Raw genomic sequence first — 18,019 nt, 5'->3', positions numbered from 1 at the left:
TCTGAAATAATAATAATCTGTTATTTCACAGTGGAGTTATTATCCTTTGGCAAAAAGTTTTGAGTCAGTTTGGTTAAGATTTGGTGATCTTGTTCCATGCATTGCAAAGTAAAATGCAAAAAGTAAATCTTGACTTGGTTCCTATGGGACTACTGAAGTTAAAATATAGTTTATGTTTAAGAAGACAAATAATGTGAATGAATAGACTGAAATAATGTTGGTGGCCTCCCAAAAGATGTCCTGGAGTTGTATTTGTGTAATAGTAAGATCCAACTATCCTGATATCTGGGGAACACATTCAGCTAGGATAAATCAAACTTGTGTACGTCACTGTCTAATGTTATTAGGGGCATTGCTTTCTTAAATTCCTTTTAATGGAGTTTATAAATGTTGTAGATTCAAAGCATCCTGTATCCCTAACTTACATGCAGAAATGAATCCTAACTGTCTAACTCTTCTCTAAAGGTGAATTGGGGGTGACTGAGAACAGTGATAGTGTAGGATCCAGGAACAGGAGGAACCATAAGTGCAGTAGCTTTCTGGTTGGGTTTTGGTCACAATGCCTTTGCCTCTGATATGATCAAATGCCTGACTTTATTGTAAAGTCCCATAAATGTCACCCTTAAAGATAAAACACTAGAGGTACACACAGGCTGAAGTAGATTCTAATGACCTGGGAAGTATGGGTTAGCTATCAAGGGAACTTTCTTGATAGCAATCTTTTACTCCACAATGGATAACTTAAGATAGTTATGGAATCTTCTAGAGTTCTTTTAAATTGGAAAGATAGATAGATATCTTCCTGTGGTGGTTTAAGTGTTTTTGGTCTCCAGCAGGGAGAATAACCTCAAACTCTCAGTCCCTTCCAGATCTATGATTATATAATATTGACATATCTTTTAAGTATGAAGCTTTTATTGTTAAACATGTCTGAGCTAAAGAGCAATAAATATGACAAAAATTGAAGCCTTTAAATACTTTTGTTATTCTTCATAGAGATCACTCTTTGACAAAATGGATACACATTTTCAAAACCAATATTGTAAGAAATTCATATCTATACCTAAGTGTTGGATTAACCAGGGACAAATAGAGACTAGCAGTTGGGAGCAATCTACTTTCAATGTCCCTAACAACATCCAGACCATATTGATATGATGGGACATAAAGAAAAGGAATAGACAGTGAGAGGATTGAGAAAAGGAAAAAAGTATGTGGGACATATATTTTATAACAAAATAGTCTTAGAAAATCAGTAGCAACTCTACTGCTTGTCAATTTGTGAATCAATATGTTCAAGGAATTCAAGCTTATGACTGCAGAAATAACTGGGTATCCGATTGTAGGGTAGCTTACTTCAGGGACTTGTCCCACCTCTTGGTCTAATTACTCAGAAAATAACTCCATCAGCTGTCTTTGAAATCAGAAGTGAATGGGGTTTTATTTGTTTCAGCTTATTTCTTTGTAAAGATTTCAGACACATAAGCTTTTAATGATAAGAGGGAAAAGAAAGAAATCACAAAAGCTAAAATGACTATTACAACATGTTAGGCTTGTCTTGACCAAACTAATGAAAATGCCTATATGGGAAGATTATGAATAAAAAGAAAACTGCTCTGATATTGAGCCCTTCTGCCATCTTTATGCTACGTTTTGTTGGTAACCACACATATACACATAGATTTCCTTTCTACAAACCATGTATTGTGTATATTTCTACACAAAATTGATTAATATCACATACACTGATGATGAAAACTACCTTTTACTGTAACTGTAAAATAAAATACATAGCATGTTTTCATTCAGCTTCAGGGAGGGGTAGATGAGAGCCAAGGAAAGATTCGCATAGTACTCCTAAGATTCGGGAATGGAATGAAGTGTAGTGCAGTTTTTGTTTGCATTTTCGTCATAAACTTTGCAAAAAAGATAGCATTCAGCTAAATGTTGACATACTAAAAGTAGGTGAATATTATCGTTTTATAAAAAAGACAAAAGTGCACACAGATACCAGTTTTAATTAGTATCATTCTAACATGCTAGTCAGTGCTATTAGACAAGGCAAATAATGAAGAAAGTGGTAAATTATTTATGACAAATGAAATGATTTTGCATATCTGAAAAAAAATTAAAAAACAAAAAATACAGAATATAACTGATGAAAATTTTGTCTCACCCCTTATATTTCCTACGTATCGGTAGCCCATTCAAATTAAACTGCAGGAGAAGTTATCCCTTAGATAGCAACGTAGAAGAAAATTTGTAGGTATAAAGATAAGAAATTTTACAGAATTCTAGAAATGGAAATTTTAAATTCTACTCAGGCAAAAAAGATACCATGACTTGAATGAATAGAAAGCCATCATATTATTCTTGAATAGAAAAGCCGAGTATTTTTGCATGTCTGATATTTATAAATGTATCTGTAATGTTACCAAAGTTTTATGAAAAATAATTTGTGAAAATAACTGGGACAATTTTGAAATGGTAGAAGAATGAAGATGGAAGCTCACTTCTTTATGAATATATTATAAAGCTAAAGAAATTAAATGAGTTTGACTTAGCAAAGGTTAAAACACAGAGATTAACAGATTAACATGGAGAACAAGAAATACACAAATACCTAAGGCCTTTGAGAATGTGACTGGGCTGGGCATGGTGGCTCACACCTGTAATCCCAGCTCTCTAGGAGGCCTAGGAGGGTGGATTCCTTGAGCTCCGGAGTTGGAGACAAGCCTGAACAAGAGCAAGACCCTGTCTCTAAAAATAGCCAGGCATCGTGGCAGGCACCTCTAATCCCAACTACACCGGGGGCTGAGGCAAGAGGATCACTTGAGCCTAAGAGTTTGAAGTTGCTTGAGCTATGATGCCACAGCACTCTTCTGAGGGTGATAAAGTGAGACTCTGTCTCAAAAACAAAACAAAATAAAAGAAAGTGATCAGTTTCTCAATCAATGAGAAATAGAGTTTATTGAATGCATGGGTTGAGATGACAAGGCAGGCAGTTGGAAAATAGAAAAATAAAGTAGACTTGAATTCTGTCTCATTCAAAAGAATAAAATAAATTCTAGCCATTAGAGCTTAACATCATCATCATCCCCATCACCATCATCATGAGAAGAAAATTTTGGCAGCTGGATTGTTAGTTATTTGATTGGTTGATTTCATTGGTGTGCAAAGCCTTTTGAAATACATGGAATTCAAAAGCCTTATAAGAAAGCATTGTTAAATTGAATGTCAAGGCAAAACAACCACAAACAAAACCAAGGAACAAATAATAAACTAGTCATGTTGTCTTTAGATATATATTAGCCAAAGAGCAGATTTAACAAATATAGAAATAGCTCCTAAACAATTTAAGAAAAAGACCAGCAATCTAATAGAAAATGGAGTAGAGTTTGAACGTGAAGGTACAGGGAAAAAATGCATATGGTATTTATTTATTTAAGCATCTAAGGAGATATAGTCAGGGTCAAAACAGTTGTTACTATACACTGTTAATAAGGCAAACTTTGTTGGTGGTGGTAAAAACTGATCCGATATTTTTAAAGGTCAATTTGAAAATACCAACAATATCGAAAGCCAAACACCTTTCACTGAGTAATTATAAGTTGAGGAACTATCTGAAAATAAGATTACAAATGTGCACAATGATTGCATACAAGGCTGTCCATTGCACCATTATTGCAGGACACACCAGGGACTGTTCATCCCTAGGATGAAACACTGTGATACTTTTTAAAGCAATAAGGCTGTTCCATATGTGAAGCTGTGGAAAAATCTCTCAGATAAAAATTTTTCATGAAAACCAAAGTACAGAACGTTGCATGTGATATATCCCCGTTGAATAAAGAAACAGGATGCACATATATTTTAATATGCATTGAAGTTTTCTGGAGAAATATCCAACAAGCATTTGACAGCTTAGAATCTGGGGGTGATAAAGAGACTTCGATTGTTTGATTTTTTTTTCAGTCCCATGAATGTATTATTTTCATAATACATAATAAAACCTGAAAAAAAGCCCACACTCTATTGCATTTCTTTACCTGCTGTCATAAATCTCCAATATGGACAAATATTGGGTGAAAATTTGTAGACGTTTTATATTAGGGCTTTTTGCTTTCCTGCGAGATAAGAAATATTGTGAATGGAATTAAAATAGAGGCATTAGTGGGGTTTTGATGACCTGAACCTTTTGTCCTCAGCTCTCCCCTAAATAGAGCCTGACGATAGTATTGTTAAGGCCTTAGTGGTTGTTAATATCAAGAAATAGTAGATGACTTTTAGTCTTGAAACACACTGCAAATCAGAGAAGTTTCCTTAGCACTTAAAAAAAATCAAACTGGTTATGGTATGAGAAAACGGAGAAAAGTCCTTGCCAACAAGTTTGTTTTTACAGACACCTCTGCCCAACAGTAATATTGGGGAGCATATTTTATGACAATCAGATACATTCCCTGGCAACTAAGAAAGAAAGATCAATTACATTTAATAAAATTTCCATCAAAGGAACTTTTATAATGAAAAACTACAAAATAAAAGCGTGATGATTTATATTCACTAAGTATAACTGTGCCATTGATCATAACAAGATGTGTCCATTCATGATCATTCGTTACCATTTTCTTTCCCTTTTCATAATTGAAACCACTTTTGTATTTCTTGCACATTTATACGAACAAAAAGTGGAATGTAGCATATATCAGATGATTTAGAAGTGGTCAGTATTCAGAAGCTCCTTCATTTGGTATCATAGGATTGCACACTTGTGTTGCCTTCAAAATTTTGGTCTTCTCAAAATTTTATGGTTACTTCTTTAGGAAAAACTCAGGCTGAGCTGCTTGACTTCTGTTTACTTGAAGTCTTTTCAACACTTGTTTCCATGGTACCTAAGATCCATTATCCAAAAGCAAATATTTTTCTTCCATGAAGCAGCAAGGGACTTTTGAAATTTTAATAATCCCTGAAGTTTTCTTTTTCATCTTAAATTATACCAAAATTAGCAGAAAGTATCAAAATGGTCAACACAATAAAAAAAAAAAAAAACTCCAAGCCTTATACTGAACACCTTATGTGTGTTATGTTTTTAATCATCACAAAGGTCTTCTAAGATAATTTCTAAGATTGTCCTTTGGTAAATGAGGAAACCAAGGCTCAACAGGATAAAGACATGAACTTGCTTCAAATCATATCATGAGGAGGTGACAGAGCCAGGATGTAAACCCAGAGCTCTCTGCTTCCAAAACCTTTGCTCTTGGCCCTGTGCCCAGGGCCTCCGTAAATTTTCCAGTAACTACTGGACACAGAACAGTTAGTCTAAAAAGAGATATGTAAGACAATTATTCCTTTTCTCAGGAGGAGAAAGTCAGCTTCCGAGTGTCAGCTAAATGTGTATCTAGTGTGCTTTCATTTGCCTCCCTTGCCCTATAGGCCTTTCCACTTGTAAGCCTTTGTAATTCTTTAGTGTAATAGTCTAAGCTAATGCTTAGAATTTTATTTTTTAATTTTTGAAGGACTTTAATATTTGGCCATTCAGTAAAAGGTAGACCCTAGCTGGAAAAAAAGAAAAGAAATTAATGAAGAGAAACTGCAATTGGTCATGAATTTAAGTGACTTGCTTCTACTCAAAACCTCAACCCAAAGCTTTAATAGGGATACTACTCTTAAGCCCCATTTTTGCAGGAATAGCACAACTGAAAAACCTTTCTGCCAATTTTGTTCTCAAGTCATCCTTCTGTTTTTCATCCTGGCTTCTATTCCCCTAGTACAGGCCTTTATTGTATATCTCTTACGTTACCTAAGTAGCTCCCTACACCTTCCTGGCACGGGCCTTTTCCCAACAATTCATTCTCCAGGTACTTATAGGCTAAAACAGAAAACAGAAGTGTTCAGGGGCCCTCCAAGTGGTTTCCCCTTCTTAAAACCTGTACACATTTTGTCAGTTGCATTCCTATGAAGACATCCTTTTGTCCCCGGGATAAAGCACATCCTCCTTGATCTTATTATAGCTTCAAAATCTTCAGTGTAATGGATTCATTCCTAATCAGACTTTCTAGCCTTATTTTAATAGTTTCACCTCTGCCACATCCCTATATAATAGGCCAATGTGGTTTTTCCTATTTAACTGTGTTCATGAAACCACTGGTGTCTTACAAGTTTTTTTGTAATTGCTGTTAATTTGGAAAGGAAGTAAACAAAAGTTCTCTGGTCTAATAACTTAAGAAACATTGCAGTATTACCTTTTTCGAGTAAAGTATAAAGTCATCTTAGTCTATTGGGCTGCTATGGACTAGTTAGCTGATAAATAACAGAAATCTTCTTTCTAAGATCTAGGTGCCAGTAGATAAAATGTGTGATGAGGATCTGCTTCCTCCTAGACAGTGCTTTCTTGCTGGGATCTCCCAAGGTGGAAGGAGCAAAGGGCCTCTCTCTTGCCTCTTTTATAAAAGTAGTAACCCATTCATGAGGGCTGCCCCCGTGACCTAATCATTTACCAAAGGCCCCCACCTCCTAACACCTTCACCTAGGGAGTTAGGGTTTCAATATGAATTTGGAGGGGACATGAATATTCAGACCATAGCAAGTATTTATCAGCATATGACAGTCTTAAGAAAGTTCTGTAGTGAGAAAACCTTCTTTACTGTTTGGGAACTGAACTCCTTTTCACAGAACCTTTATTAAAATATCATGAGACCTTACTGTCACACCATGAAATGGGTTAGAAAATTCTGCTTATACATTTTCAAAGGGAAATTATGGGGGATTTGCACAAATTTTAAAACATTATGCATCTTTATGTTTTCTTTACGCTTTTATGCCTTGGAATCATAGAAACTTTAACTTCGGAGAACTATGGCAGTCAATTAAGCTTAATGAATTGTTGGCACACAATGCAATGGATTTTCTGTTATCTTAACTTTATGTACCTACTTATGCCATACAGAAATGTAGAAAGTAAGTCTGGTTATATCCTACCCTCTCATTAACCTTAGATACTTGAAAGAGACAGCACGTCTCCTTACCCAAATTCTCTCTCCTCTACGGCCTATTCATCGTAAGCTGAGAGTAAGCGCCACGAGATCAGATACCACGTCTGCCTCTTTTCACTGCTCTTGTTTCATACTAAACTTGCTGTTGGGTGCTTAGTAGGTGCTTAATAAATTATATAACTTATAATTTATAAATTTCTGTACTCCCAGCAATCTGAAAGGCTGAGTTGGGGGGGGAGGATTGCATGAGGTCAAGAGTTGGTGACTATCCTCAGCAACATAGTGAAACCTCATCTTTACAGAACAATATAAAAATCAGCCGGGCATGGTGCCACATGCCAGTAGTCCCAGCTCCTTGAGAGGCTGAGGCAGGAGGATCACAGGTGCCCAGGAGTTTGAGGTTGCAGTAGGCTATTATAATACCACTGCAGTCTAGTCCAGGCAGCAGAGCCAGATTCTGTCCCTAAGTAAATAAATAAATAAATGTCAAACGAATTTATTGTTCTTTTGCATACTTTCCTTCATCTACCTCTGTCAAAATCTTAGTCATTCTTTTTTTTTTTTTTAGACAAAGTGTTATTACATCACCCTCGGTAGAGTGCCCTGGAGTCACAGCTCACAGCAACCTCTAACTCTTGGGCTTAAGCAATTCTCCCAAGTAGCTGGGACTACAGGTGCCCACCACAATGCCCAGCTATTTTTTTGGTTGTAGTTGGCCCTGGCTGGATTCCAACCCTCCAGTTCAGGTGTATATGGCTAGCGCCCTAAGCCTCTGAGCTACAGGCACTAAGCCAAAATCCTAGACATTCTTACAGAAATCTCTCAAACGCAATGAATGACTCTTTCTGTAAAACCCCAAGTCATAAGTAAACGTATCTTCATTTCTCTTATTCATCCTTCCGTTTTCATGATACTCATGTGCTAGCTGTATACATGTGTGTTAAATTAGTCCATATGAAATTATCAATATCCAACCCCATTCTGAGATGCAAAAAAATCACAGTTTTTTATAATTCAGTATCACTTGTTTATTAAAGTTGCATTCTTAGATATATAGATAATATATAATCTGATATGTATATGTAATCTCTGTCTATTCATCTAGATTGAAATGGTATCGTATAGCTTATCACTGAACACTTGTTTTATGAGATTATACATACTCTTCTCCCTAAATTTGAGTAACTGAAATTTAGTGAGACAAACCGATAGTGTGTTTATTTGGAACATTTCATGAACAGGTAATTTGAAAAATACATACAGATAGCTTCTGTAAGAAGAGCCATTTTACACATTAAGTATACATATCACAGCCATTGTTGTTCTCCATGTAAAATAATCATTTTAAATTCAGTTCTCATAAACAGAGTGAAGATTTTGAAAAGGAAGTTAGGTGGATTTTGTTCAAATTTTAGTAAATGATGCATAAAATTTGGAGGCTCTATTTGAATGCCATTCCATCATTTTTTATTGAAGTCAGTGGGAGTATTGCCCTTGTTCTAATGGAGCTTTATATCTGTAATATAGTTGTCTGCCAATGAAGATAAATGATTCCGGAATATAAATCAGTTATTTATTTGATTTCCTTCTCAGAGGTACTTATTTCAATACCAGAAACTAACAATTTTTCTTTTCAGTATGAGGCTGGCCCCAGGGCTGAGTAAATAAAAATAGAAAATTCATAAGGATCCATGTAGTATACAGAGGCTAATGCGATCGCTTCACAAGACAGTAGTTGCCAGTCAAAACAGAGTATCAATTATCCTGAATTCTGTATTCTTAGCTTATTCTTCACTTGCTGGTACTCATAATTGATTCATCCTTATTTCACCCTGACTTTAAATCTTCAAACACATGGGTTATTGTGACAATATAATCCCAACTACAATTACAAAACATGATTGGATCAGAGTTTGAGAACTTGTACTTAGTTGCTCTTTTTATTTTAGTTGCTCTTCTACTTTTTGTAGTTTTTGGCTGGGGCTGGGTTTGAACCCACCACCTCCAGCATATGGGGCCGGCGCCCTACTCCATTGAGCCACAGGTGCCACCTAAAAACATTCTCTTCTACTGGCTTAGTGATTTGGGCTCACGTACTCTATATAAACTTGGTTTGTCTTTCCATTCTTTTCCTGACTTACAAATACCAGTAAGAACTTGAAAATTCTTAGATTATGCATTGGATACTTTTTGTTTCTAATCTATTGCTATGAAGTTTTTATTGTTGTTCTTGTTTGCTCATTTCTAATAATTCCAATATTTGCTAATGTCATTATTATAAACCCTGTTCATACTCCAAAACCCACTGACTATAGCATAGTTGTAGAACTAAGTAATTTTAATTTAATTATATCCCATAGGAAAGATTTTTAATGCTTGAGTTATATACTGTATAGAAAATTTTAATAGCATGTATTTATTGAGCAGATATGGCCAAAAGCATGATTGCAAAGTCAAGGCATGAAAACATGCCTTCCAATGCAATGTTAGCAAGTTGTGTTTCATTAAAGAGAAACTAGACATTTTCTAAAATTAAATACATTGAGTTTTGTTCATGTAATGAACTCAAAGGATTTCTCCTTTGCCAATTAACACTCGGGGCAAGGTTACTTGCAATATATCACTCCTCTTTTTTCCCATAGCTAAAATGAAAGCATTGATTAATAGAATTTAATCAAAAATATGCATGTAAGTAGACATATAAGTATATACATATGTATTTGTGTGTGTGTTTTTTTCCAAATCCAAAAAGAGAAAATCAAATCCTAACCACCCTCAGGCCCTCACACAGGCTACAATAAGAAGCAGGAGTCCAAGGACCATTCTTCATCTAGAGGACTTGCTACCCAAACAGGGCATTTCAGGAGGAAAACCAGTGCTTGGGTTGCTATAGCAATTTTTCCGTGTACCCAGCAATGGTGTTTATGCTGGAGCTTAAGAGTTTTAATATACCCACTTCAAAGGGAAAACAGCATAATTGTTAAAAGCTTTAGTGTATTTTTCAATCTAACCTTTGGCTAAAATCTGTGAAGGGTTTAAGAAGAGTCTCTTGTACTTTATTTTCATAGGAAAGAATGTATTTAACAGAGTATGGTATTACAAAATGAAACAAAACATCATATTTAAGGAAGTTTAAGCAACAATTTCAGCTTAAAAGAGAGGGTCAGCTTCCTAAATACCATATATCTTTTCTCCCCAAACTTAAATATTCTTTCTTGGTATCTAAACCTATTGTGCTAAATATAAATTAGCTTGTGTGCTAAATATAAATTAGCTCTCATAATTATGAGACTGTTGTCCTTTCTGTTCAGTGATGTCAACAGTTGTTACCAGTTCTGTTTGAGTCTTTGTATCACTTAATCTTAGTATCCATTGTTCTTTCAACAGTTTGTTTAAAATCTCAACACTATTTCTCTTTCCCCACCCCAACATTTTTTGCATCTTCAATGACACAACCGGTAATTTGTTCTTTACCCCAATTGATGACTAATCTAAGGCTGGCTAAAACTTAAGAGGAGAGGACTTTACTGGCTCTGGATTTTTTTGTCTTCTCTTTTACATACCATGAATCCTGGGTCGTCCCTTAGCTAGCGAATCTTAGACCTCTCAGGAGGATGCTTATTGAAATATCCACTCTGTCCAGATCCTCTGAAAAGCACATTTGGAGATATAAAAACAGCATGTATAACATGAGAGCTACAGTTGACCAAATATCAGGGTCTGGCAAAAAAGGTGAACACAGCATGTAGACAGTATGATCCACTGCGGTGAAGAACAGTTCAGATTAGGGAGGCCTTGGACTCATTCCCAATTTGATCGGAGGTTTAATCTGATTTTAAAAATTTGTTCTGGAAGAAATTTCCCAGAACACGAAGGCAAGAGCAATAAGAAACTATTAAGGCAGGAACTGTCAACTCCAGCCACATTTGACAATCACCAGAGGAGAGTTTTGAAAACACCTACGTCCTGGCCCCAGCCCCAGAGGGAATGGTTTAATTGTGACAGGGCATAGCTTTTCCTTTATTTTCAGCTTACTAATAATGATAATGCACAGCCAGGCTTGAAAACCAGGCATAAAAGAAACACTATTTATTGTAGAAGTGAGGCATAGATGGAGAATGTGCATGTCCTCTTCAAAAACCATGACCTAGATACATTACTTGGTTCTGTAAGTAGGAAAAAACCAAGACCTGATTACTGCACTTAAGAAGATCCCGATCTACAGGGAGCAAAAGAGAGCAGGGAGGAGAGAGAGAAAACCAGTATACTGTCACCATTTGCTGGGGTTTTCCTTGCACTCTAAGAATAAATTCCTGAATCCCCCCTGGCAGTTCTGAAGTATAGAGTTACATGGTGTGGAGCGCCCGCTCTCTTCAATGTCCTTTCCCCTGTCTCTGCCTATTAAACTGCTGAAGCTGAAGGATAGCAGCCTCCTGCGGGAGGTGGGGGGGATTCTCAGGCTTGAGTGAATTAAAATTTAGCTGGAAAAACCCAGGGGAATGTTCTCAACAAGGCAAGTCCTGGAATGGCAGTGAATGGAGGACATGCCTCTTTTTATAGTGACAGCCTGGATGACCCTGGACAATGATGCCCTCTGTACGAGGTGGCCTCGCTGACTCCAAGGCTCCCTTCCGACACCCGCTCTGGGGCATTTGTGAAGCCGGAAGAACATTGCCCAGCAGACAACTTTTTCTCACCTTTTTGCTCTGTCAGATTCGTGAATGTGGAGACAGAAAATGCCCTTAGTCACCACACTGGATGCCTGGGCCTGCTGCAATAAATTACCACAACTTTGGGGGCTTAAAAACAACAGAAATTTATTTTCTTGCGATTCTGGAGGTTAGAAATCTGAAATCCAGGAGAGCTGTGCTCTCTCAGGGAACCCCAGGGGAAAATCGTTTCGTGGCTCCCAGCTCCAGTAGCTGCCCCAGCATTCCTGGGCCTTTGGCCCCATCACTGCTGTCTCTGGCTCCATCTCCACATCACCTTCTCCTCTGTCTGTCTTCTCTGTGCGTTCCTTACAAGGACACTTGTCCTTGGATTTAGAGATCAACTGAATGATCCACAATATTCTCCTCCTATGAAGATCCTTAATGGCTCCTAAAGACCTTTTTGCTAAATAAGGCAGCGTTCCCAGGCCCCAGGGATTCCGACATGGACACATCTTTCTGGGGTCCTCAATCAGGACCCCATCACTCCACTTACTGAGCATCTGTCTGGAAAGAGTCACTTCATAGGACAGCATAGAAGGGGAGTGATGGTGGAGACAGTGTGTGGGGACAGGGCGGGGAGTAAAGACCCTCCCCTGGCTGCTTCCCTGCGTTAACAGGTAATGAAAGCTTTCTTTAGGTTCTTTGCCAGCTTTCCGAGGTCTCTGCAATCTGCTACCTTGTCCTCAAGCCAGAGACAGGACAAGAACTGCTCAGCCGGCCTCTGCAGGTAGTTCAAGTTCATGGCCTGCACTGTCACCACCAGCCCATCACATGGAGGTATAACCTCCTTCTAGCCATGTTTCTCATACAAATCATACAGATTCCTGTCCCCCACAGCTGCCGAGCCACACCAAATAACCAGTCAAAAGAGCTGCTCTTCCTCGTCTCCTCCACACACGCACACTCGCACGCTTATTTTTGCCTGGTCTAGCAACACAATGGGAATGTAAACACGTTGTTAATGCAGCCGCTCTCAGTCGGCTTCCCAGATGGCTCAAGTTCAATAGATTTTTCCCCCTGATTTCCTCAGCTTCTCCTAGCAAGTGCTAAACAGCCATTATGCCTTCACCCGCACATTGAGATTCGTTGGCAGTGACTAAACCGCCCCCAAAGTGCTTCAATTTTGCATGAGTGTTAAGCTGGGGACTGGGAAACATTACCCAGTGCTGAAGGCCCAGATCATTAGAAGGAGCATGTAAATCCTCTGAACCAGAAATAAAAAGTGCAGAGATTTCCTTTGTGAAGTCCCAACTGCAGCTTTATGTAAAACACGAACCTTGGGCGAGATTTTACGTGGCCCCCTTTACCTTCTGAATATTGCTTTTGCTTGCTCGCTCGCTTTTTTTCCCTTTTCTGTTGTTGGCATACGTGTTCTATTTTTTTATGTAATGCATGGAGATTTCTGTCAGGAACATATGAAATGATAGCCATTCTCTGTCGTTATTTTCTTTCATAGGACCCCAGATCCCTCTTCTTAGAGGGACGAGATTTCGAAGCACTGCTCAGAGGTGCCCCACGTGATAGATGTGCAAAACAGATCTGAAAGCCACCAGATAGCAAGAAACTTTAAGAGAGAATGGGTTGATGCTTATGAGATCTGTGCAGAGGACAGACATGACATAAATCCATGTCACTAAGTAAATCTAGAGGTAGGAAGGGCACAGGTGTTTGATTATGGACAGAGTTAGAATAGAGCCTCAAGAGGACTGTAAAAATCATGAATGAGAATGAAGTGATGGTTCTTTTTTTTTTTTCAGTAGTTACATCCCTGTACATTATTACCTAAAAGTCTTGCCTGTAGTTTTCAAAGTGAACACACTTTTATCTGCACTTGATCTGTATTTTTGCCTCCACTGTCCTCCCAGACTGCCCCCCAGACCCTCTTGCAGCAAATGAAAAGTGTGCCCATGGTCAGCTCCAGCAGCCCCAGAGGGAGGGCAGACCCAGCAGGGTTGAGATCCTGAAATTCAGACAGTTCTGCACATGACCCAAGTCCCCAGACTCATGACACAAAGCACTTACCATGAAAGGGTTCACTCTCCCTCCTCGCTGGGCATTTCCTTTGCAGTAGAATTTTTTTGAAGTTATAGTAACATTTATTTTGTTCTGTCTCGTATCCTTTTAAGAGGAATCAACCAGGTTCCTTTTACATGATCAGTCTAAAATTATTTTCTTTTTATTCTGTGTATGTATACAACAGGTCAAGCTGTCGTTCTTTTAGTATTCTGAGAGTGAAATTGTATGCTTGATGTACATTTATGACCAAGTACAGCAGTTCATTATCTCTCAATCCATTTCCAAGGACATTTTTTAACCACTGGTTTTTTCAACAGTGCACAGGCGAGTGGGACTGACAGAAATGTAACCCAAGTGGGCTTCTAATAACATAGGAAGTAAATGCACTCCAACTTACAGGTAAAAGAAAATACTAGATGGGTAGTAGGCATATGAATGCACCCACAGATGTCCGGTGCATATGTGTACTGGCGGGGTAATGTATCCACTTCGTGAAATCTAGTTTTGATGTCAGCATGTTGTATGTATCCTTCAAGCTAAATATGCTTATCCATTAATTTCCCTTTAGTAAAAAACGGCTAATCATGAAAATATTATATTTATTAGTATCATTGCAAAATATTATTTACTGTGATTCCACACCTCAAGACTCTAACTGCATATACTAAACAGCCAGCTTCTGTGTATGTGTGTGTGTGCGTGCACGTGTGTGTGTTTTTCCTGAAAATTATTTATCCACCAGAGTGTGCATCCTTTGAGGCAATACATTTCTAAAAGAAAGGAGGAAAGAACAAAATTTTGCCTGGAGATATGAAGAGACAGATGATTGAAGCTGTTTGTTCAGTTGTCAGTGTTATATAGTTACATAAATATCTCAGGGAATTTGAGTTAATGGTGGGAAACAATCATTTTTCTTCTTCTTCTTTTTTTTTTTTTTTTTTTTGTTTTTCTTTGTGATACTAGTGTAGAAAGGGCATGAAGATAGTGTAAGTTACAAACACTATTGAGATTTAGGGTCCATGCCTGACAAGGGGAAGAACTGCCCTAGACGAGGTCACCTTCGTGGGACTGCAATGTAAACAGGTGTACAATCCAATCACGTTTGAGCCATCCTAGCTTGGGGGTGAGCGTATCTAAATACTAAGGCAGTTAACATGACACAGATTTATATGATATGAAATATAGTACGCTTAGAAAACAGTAGGTTTCTGATAAATGCCTGCGGGTAAATAAGGGAAGAAAATACTTGTAAATCACATTATACTTTGCTGCTTATTGGTCATGAATCAATAGTTAGCTCCAAATTATTATTATTATTATCATTTTTATTTTTTTTTTTTTGCAGTTTTTGGCCAGGGCTGGGTTTGAACCCGCTACCTCCGGCATATGGGGCCAGCACCTTACTCCGTTGAGCCACAGGCACCACCCAGCTCCAAATTATTTTTTTTAATTTTTTAATTTGACATCTGATTAGATAAATGATTTCAAACTCTGAGGTTTTTCAAATATCTGAATGTTTGATTTTAATATTATGCCTAAATGCTATAAAACACAGAGGAATTTACTTGTTATATAACAAAGTGGTATTTAAGAAATTTTGTTTGCATTACTTTTCAAAATGTAATTTCCAGCATAAATATTAAGCAAATGAATCAATGTGAAATACTAGGTCATGGCGTTTAATTGCATTATCATTTTCTGTATAGTCAGTCGTGTATTGATATGTTTGCCAGAGATAGGAAAACTTAAACTTGAAACACTATAAAAGTGACATCTGATTCGTGGAGAGCCTTGAATGGCAGCTGGAGAGCTCCCTGATGGAGCTTACATTTTAGTTAGAAAGTGAAAAAACACCGAGGAAGACTTGATGCTACTTAACCATTTTACATCTTCATTTAAATCTGGACTTATCTACTTATAACTTAAATTTCCTTATTCTGTCCAAAATTAGTCATAACTAGCCTACTTGGTAATTCCTATTCAGTTGCTCAATGGCCCTGCCTCACCTGGATTATCAAACGGGTATGTAAGCCCTGTCTGGTAGAGAAGCTGGGACATTTTGTTGCTCAAGTAAGTAGAGCTTACAAGCTTCCACTTATCCTGTCAAGGTAGCGCTCCTGTATCTGCACTTCAACATAGTGTCGATTTGGGGATTAGTAAAATCCCAGGTGATTTAACTGAAGGACAAGACACTTAAAGGCAAATCCCTTGAACTCATTTCTCACGTTCAGACTCCGTTGCTAAATGTTCTAGCCTCATCTGCCTTGACCTGAACAACTGACATCCCCACCCAGACTTGACCTGCCAACTCCTCTAAAAATTTCCAAAGCCAGCCACGTCTTTCGCCTCTGAATCTGTGCCTCTAATTTCTTTTTTTTTCCTTGTATTTCATTTATTTATTTATTTATTTTTATTGTTGGGGATTCATTGAGGGTACAATAAGCCAGGTTACATTGATTGCAATTGTTAGGCAATGTCCCTCTTGCAATCATGTCTTGCCCCCATAAAGTGAGACACACACCAAAGCCCCACCCCCCTCCCTCTGTCCCTAATTTCTAATCAGTGGTGCTCCTCCCCTCGGCTATGTCTCCTTAGTTCCACAAGTGATAATTTTGAGAACAGCATTAACTTTATTCTCAAAAGAGTCACTATTGTACAGTAGATTTACAAAGCGTTTTACAGATTTCAAGTACTTTTCTAACGGGTATTCCATTTCTTTTCTCACAATCCAGCAAGGCAAATTTTTAGCCTCATTTTACAAGTTGAAAAATGATAAATTTAAGACTTGCCAAAAGTCAAATACTAAATGCAGAGCAGGAATTTATTTGCTTATGTAAATAAATCGCCGGGTTGCTAGGGTTGCTATGTGTTAGATGAATCTTTTTTCAGTCCTCCTGTTGTATAATTGTCCTGAGCGAGTTGAATTTTTAAAAATCTGAATCTTTATAGTTTGATTTTCAAAGTTTCCTGGAGAATATGAAACACTGCTTTTAAGATAAACAAATATCTGTCCCCAATAAAATATACTGTGTGTGAACTATTACAAGTGGCAGTTACTCAGAGGTGATTACTCTTTTTTTTGTTTAATTGGAAACAGGGTCTCACCCTCACCTGGGCTGAGGGCAGTGACATCATCGTAGCAGCCTGTAGCTCCTGGGCTCAAAGCAATCCTCCTCCCTCAGCCTCCTGAGTAGCTGGCACTAAAAGTATGTGCCACCATTCCCAGCTATTTTTTTTTTTCTTTTTTATAAAGACGGGGCTTTACTATGTTTCCCAGGGTGGTCAAGCACTGCTGGTCTTGAATGATTGTCCAGCATTAGCTTCCCAAAGTGCTTGATTGCAAATCATTTGGGGTAAATGCAAAATGAAAGCCCAAGAGTCTGAGTTATTACTATTCTGGGTACATGCTGGTTTTCAGAGGGTCACCAAAAATTTCCAGAGGTTTTTCAGAGGGTCACCAAAAATGTTGCTCATAACACTTATGATTAATGACTTAATATAAGATTATAGATGAGAAAAAAATTGTAATAACTAAAACTAAAATTATTAAAAATTTTTAAAAATCAGATTAACCTTGTTTACTAATAGAGACAGATTAATCTTCCTGAAACACATGAAGTCATTTTAAGAAATGTCATTGCCAGGAGGCTGAGGCAGGAGAACCGCTGAAGCCCAAGAGCTAGAGGTTGCTGTGAGTCCTGTGACATCATGGCACTCTACTGAAGGCAGTAAAGTGAGACTCTCCCTCTACAAAAAGAAAAAAAAAGAAATGTCATTGCACCAACTTACAATTTTCATAGTCCCCCCCCCCGAAGAACAAGCTTCTCTAGCTGCCATTCGAGTCTCTCCACAAGTCTCTCCCCTGTGTAGCCCAGGGTTATTTCTTTACTGGATGTGTGTAAACGCCTCTCCCCTGCAGTGCTCCAGCTTTTCCCTCTCTGCTTTTTGCCTTCCTGCTCTTCTTTCCTACTGAAGTGTTTTGATTCCTCTCTAAATCTCTAAACCCAAACCACGCTTGAGTGTCAAGTTCAAATATTCCACTTCCCCATGTTTCCTCTGCTCTCTCCATCTGAAGCTATTTCACTATAGCTTTCTTCAAAAACTTTTCGGAATTTCCCAAACTTTCGGGAATAACTTTTATTCAGTAAACCACCATAGAGGATGCTAAACAAAACCACAGACAAGCCATGGGAAGACAGGTTCTATGCTATGTTGACTTTAGGGGTCTATCTATGGTTAAGCAAATTTATTGAAAATGGTGCTAATCCACATTGGATTTCCTGCTGGCAAGACTTTTGA

General features: G+C 37.8%; 1 protein-coding gene across 1 annotated transcript in view; it reads left to right on the top strand.

The window, feature by feature from the left end:
• The window catches only part of UNC5C (unc-5 netrin receptor C), a 398,375-nt gene that overhangs the window by 229,061 nt on the left and 151,295 nt on the right, over positions 1-18,019 (top strand). The gene's annotated exons all lie outside the window — the stretch shown is intronic.

Source organism: Nycticebus coucang, chromosome 1 (genome assembly GCF_027406575.1).
Source record: "Nycticebus coucang isolate mNycCou1 chromosome 1, mNycCou1.pri, whole genome shotgun sequence".
Lineage (NCBI taxonomy): Eukaryota > Metazoa > Chordata > Mammalia > Primates > Lorisidae > Nycticebus > Nycticebus coucang.
This window is presented reverse-complemented; position numbering and strand designations above follow the sequence as displayed.